This window comes from Phalacrocorax carbo, chromosome 1 (genome assembly GCF_963921805.1).
Source record: "Phalacrocorax carbo chromosome 1, bPhaCar2.1, whole genome shotgun sequence".
Taxonomy (NCBI): domain Eukaryota; kingdom Metazoa; phylum Chordata; class Aves; order Suliformes; family Phalacrocoracidae; genus Phalacrocorax; species Phalacrocorax carbo.
This window is the reverse complement of record NC_087513.1, coordinates 188,643,907-188,649,592: the sequence shown is the minus strand read 5'-3', so window position 1 is coordinate 188,649,592 and position 5,686 is coordinate 188,643,907.

The following is a 5,686-nucleotide window of genomic DNA, read 5'->3' as shown; positions in this document are numbered from 1 at the left end:
GGTGGGCTTGCCACAGTGCCATGCCCTGCAGTGGGTCTGCTTGAGCCACACAGACCCCTCTGAGGTGTCATGGTATGTGAAGGATGCGACCTAAAAAGCCAAACCAGAAGAGCAAAGGCTTCGACTGCACTACATTCGATATGTTAAAGCCTTAGTTTAGGCTGAGCAGGAGCAGTACAAGCTTCCCTGCTGCCTGGTGTTACCTGTGCTCAGAACAGGAGCAACCAGGGGATGAGGCAGCAAGGAAGAGCTCATTATTTCACCTCTGTCACTCTGGTAGGATATGGAAAACAGGTGGCCACATAACCATGTGGTCAGTGCTTTTTACAGCGCATGTGGCCACGCAGCAGGGAAAAGCATGGAGAGTATGAAAACCAGCACGCGCTTGTGCACATGCACATATATTTTGCTGACCCAACTGCAGGCGAAGTTAGCCATCAAACACCATCCTTTTCCTTCCCTTGGCTGACCCTAGCGTGGGTGCCCTTTTCTTACTGCAAGACCTTTAGTATGGGGAATTATACTGGTGATGAACTGTGCAAACCTGCTAGCTGAAGCCAGAATTGTTCTTTCTGAGCCAGAGCAGGCACTTCGTCAGCTCCCTGCAGATGACTAATGCAGCAGGTAACCTTTTCTTTCTTTGTGGGACCTCTCTGAAAGGATCCGAAATACACATCAATCTTTATTCATGCTGCCACTCTTCCCACAGAGGTACTCTCCCTCAAATCCACTTTCTGTCGTACAGAAAAAAGGGCTTTCCAGAAAATGATGGCGCACCTATAATTAGACCTGAGATACCAAATTGTCACCTGCTGATGGGAAGGTGACCTAGCAAGTAACCACCTAACAAATAAAACTCTGCCAGGGTGACACAAGACATGTAAACTTGCCAAGGTTATGTATCTGGCAGTTTGCAAAGAGCTCTATCAACTGCATCGATAGGAAGGGGGGGGGAAATTGCACAAAGAATGAACCAAGTACTTACCATTCATTACTGATTTCTGAATAAATGGTATTTTTTTTCTGAAATAAAAGACTTTGCGAGGGAAATGACTGTTTTTTTCCTCTGATAGTCACAGATGTGTGGGGTCCTTTGCTTCCCCCTGCTGACACCCTGAAACGGCGCAGGGTGGGCTGTGGCTCCAGCCAGCCGTGGGAGTGGGGAAACTGATGAGGATGGGCTCTGCCGGCAAGCACTCCCACATCCCACATCCCACATCCCACAGCTCCCACGGTGCTGCTGCCAAGAGGTGTGCGAGCGGGCGGCCAGAAGGAATAACAGTAACTGAGCCCCTGCTGCGCCTCCCGCCCGGGTCCCACGGAGCCGATCGCAGCTCTGGGGTCCCACCGGAGAGGACTCTCCCAGCCAGCTTCCACCAAAGGCTGGATTTTGCAGTTCCTCTGCCCGGTCTCTCACGTGCAAGTGAACAGATACGGCACCTGCAGCACTCTCAGGTAAGAGATATTTGCTGGGAAGTGAACAATGTGCTGGGATGAAAGCCAGTGTGGGTCTTTGTGATTTTTCAGGAAGAAATCGGCTCTGGAAGAGGACTTTGCTCTGAATATTTTAGGGGTAAAAAGGAAAAAAAATAAAACAACCATCCCCTCTAGCAGTCTTTAGAGAAGAGACCTTGCTCTGGAGGGACTTGCTGGCCCACGTGCACCTACTGCATCCCAGCAGGACCCCTTGTTGAGCGGGGACTAGGGTCTGAAGAAGCGATTCTGCCTGCTGTGTTCATTAATGCAGTGTGGGGCACCTGAAGCTGGGAGAGGGCAGAACTCCGTTTGAGAAGACTGAACACCGTAGGACGAGCATGGAGGTGGCTCTTGTTTTGGCTGATGTATGGTAGGGCCAGCATGAAGATGCCTTTAGGCTTTGCCATGGGTCGGGGTACGCCAGTCAGTCAGTGCTTCTCTTCTTTTGACCCATGTAAGCTAAACATTTAGGGTAAGAATAATGACCAGAAAAAATAGTTCAAAGCTAAAATTTGCTGAAATAATGAAGGGACTGGGATGGAGGGTTTGTGCAGCAGAGGCTTGTCACCGTTGCTTGTTAGGGACAAGGAATTGAGTCACAACAGAAGACAGCAATATGGGATGCAGCGTGAGCACCAGGCGGGCAGCAGCCAGCATTCTGGGGCAAACCTGGCCACGGGCCACCAGCAGGGAGGGCCCTGAGCGGGGAAGTGCTAGACAGGCTGGGGGAAGCACAGGGATGCTGTGGCTCTGCTGAGGCTGGGTTGCAACCTGTCACCCCAAAAAAATGGCTGTGTGAAGAAGTCCCAGCCACCTGCAAGGGGCTCAGAAACTCATCACCCCCTCTCCACCTTGCCGACCCTTGGAAACACAAAAGCAGGTCCCTTCACCATGGGAAATGACCCCAGGGAAGGGGAAGAGGTCCAGAAGCTGGCTTTAGTCTTTAACTTTTTTTTTCCTAGTTGTGGCTGAGTTTTCTGGTTTGCACGTTACTTTTCCAACTCACCAGCAAACCAGGAATGGGCACTGTTCGGCAGGACATCCACCCTGCCTTTGCATGCCACCAGTCTTCATGCTGCACCACTTGCAGTTTCCTGTGAGTATCAGCAATTGTTCTCCCATTTCAGCTGGGGAACAAAACTGTTCCCCAGCTGCCTGGCTGCCAAATTGCACTTTAGCACACTCATGCAGTGGCACACAGGAAAATATTAATCTTTAATACCCACAGCATCTTCTATAGAATCGCCGAAAGGCTGGGGGAAAGGAGCAACACCTATTTATTCAGCAATCATAACGACTTCTCTGAGGGATTTGTCAGTCCTGTAGGTTTCAAAGCCAATGTCTGAGGAAGGACTGAAACCATCGCCTGGTGATTAGGTGTGTCATGTACTTGTGCGAATATGTTTTGTGTGCAGCCATCATCAATTTGCTTTCTGTATCTCACCTGTGAAAACTGCAGGCACAGAGCTCTGATTCACAGTCATTTCTGGGCTCCATCACTAGATGGTGACATGCTCCCAGATAGCGGGTCCTCCTTCAGTTAGTCTTTGTTTTTTTCCTTTACTGTAAAATAACAGTAAATTTAGACAAAACATATGTTATACCCTCTGCTTATGGAAATACAGAATTCCCAGCCACACACAATTCTGCTCAAGATAATTGGGTATTCAACAAATTTTTAATATGGCATTGGTTTTCCTAACATGGTTTCTGTAAGAAGTACTGTTATAAAAGCAATTCTAGTTATGAACATTTATATAAAGACTAATATCACTGATCTGTGCATAATTTAGAACATATTTGTCAGCAGCCAAAGACATACTCAAATGAATGCCTGTTTGTGCACTTTCTAGGAACAAATCTGCACCAAAAGTTTTAAAGTTCAAAATTAATGCGTTATTTGGTTGTGGAAACTGCCAGGTTCCCTTCCTCCTTCCTGTTTTCCCTGAGCACACAACAGTGCTCATTTCTTTCCCTAAAATATTTGTCAATAGTTGCAACCCAAAGGCACAGTATTTGCTCTTCTGAAGGTTTGGTGGCTGGGACGAGGAGCATGCACTCCCCAGAGGTCAGGCAGTCATATGTAATCTCCATTCCAGTCCATCGTTCAGTATTGATGGAGATGTCCACTGGGATTTGCGAGGCTTATTACAGCAGTAACACAAATCAAATGAGGCTTGTGGCATATTATGAAGATGAGGGCTAGAGAAGGAGATCTAAAGTTCATGCGATGCCTGATGTGATGATGCACACTAGAAACCTGGGTAGGTACGTTGGTGGCTGGCTGCTACACGCAGGTGTCTCAGCATGGCTTACTGACCTGGTGGGATGTCCAGCAATGCTCAGTCCATGCTACTTGCTTGGCTGCTCTCCTGGTTTCAGCTGGGATAGAGTTAATTTTCTTTCCAGTAGCTGGTGTAGTGCTATGTTTTGGATTTAGGATGAGAAAAATATTGATAACACAGGGATGTTTTAGTTACTGCTGAGCAGTGCTTATACAGGGTCAAGGCCTTTTCTGCTTCTCACCCCACCCCACCAGCGAGTGGGCTGGGGGTGCACAAGAAGCTGGGAGGGGACACGGCTGGTACAGCTGACCCCAACTGACCAAAGGGATATCCCACACCATCTGGCATCATGCTCAGTATATAAACTAGGGGAAAAGCTGGCTGGGAGTCAGCTACTCGGGAACTGGCCGGGCATCAGTCAATGGCTGGTGAGCAATTGCTTTGCGCATCACCTGTTTTGTATATTCTTTCATAATTATTATTATTTTCCCTTTCTTTTCTGCCCTATTAAATTGCCTTTATCTAAACCCATGAGTTTTACCTTTTTTTTTTTTTCATTTCTCTCCCCCATCCCACGGGGGTGCGGGGAGTGAATGGATGGCTGTGTGGTGTTTAACTGCCTGATGGGTTAAACCACAACAGCTGCTCACCAACAGGTAACACCAGACCTGCTTCTATTACTGCCGCTTCTGCCAGAAAATAGAAACTGCAACGCCTGCCAACGTGCAAGGAGCAAGCCCCATCCCATTCCCCACAGCAGCAGAGGGTCCTGTGCTGCTGTAGCTCATGGTCTCTGGGCTTGCAGGAGAAAGCAGGCTCCCAGGAGACAGCTAGCTCTGCTCAGCCATGTCTGGTAGGGCTTGGACATGATGTAGAGGAAAGTATAGCTAAATATCAGCTGCGTGGTACAAGTCTGTCTTTATCTTCAACACGTGTCAGGGGCTCTGAGGTCCCTGGTAGGATCTGGGCCAGGTTGGGATCTACATTGCATGACAAGAAATACCACTGAGGTGGGTTTCATGTCAGCTTAGAATAGAATGACGCTAAGCTTAAAATATTGCTCTCTAATAATTAGGAAATTTAAAGAGGATAATTTGAGGCATGTGCAGAAATGCAGTTTCCCCCATCCCGGCCTCCTCCACACACACCTTCATCTATCAGTCACACAGCTGGCATTGGTGATAGACCTGTGGTCACCCTGGCTAGAGGCTGGGGCTTGGAGTTTGTGTGCATGTGTTGTATGTGAGCTTTACACACTCCCATCAATGCTGGATGCTACTTAACTGTCTCGTGCTGTCTGACACCCAGGCCCTGGATGCCTAGCTGTTTGCTCGTCCCTCATGCCGCCTTGTAAAAATTCTTCTTTACAAAGACCTACTTTCTAATCCAGCTGCCTTTTTATCAAAGGCGTCTTGTTCTGGGCTTCCTGTGGTTTGCAGTTTTTCTTCTGTATTCCTCTTCAGAATCCTCCTCAGTCTTAAAACTAGTTTCATCCCCTCTCCTCCCCTTTATTTAATTCACTCTTTCTCCCTAAATAATGTTTGCAGAGGTTTGCATAGTGAGCCCTATCAGTTTCACCGGGTTTTCTCATAACAGTTAAATACATTTTTTTCTGCCCCAACCTCAATCAAAATCAAGATAGAGTCTTTTACACTTTTCAGGGAGACAGCATTAGTACTTCTCCCTCAGCCTTCCGTGACCCCGAAGCTTTAGCATCACCAGCAGGCAAGCCCAAAGCTGCTGGAAGGCATACCTCACTTCGGGTATGCCACACTCTGGTGGCTGTTGTCTGGATTTGTGGGTGCTTTGGGTTTTTTGGGGGGTAGTGAAAGGCTGCTGAATTGCATGAGTGACCCTGAGCCAAGATATTTAGTTATTTAAAGGCACTTTTCCTAACTGTATTAATTTCTGTATCCCTACAGGCA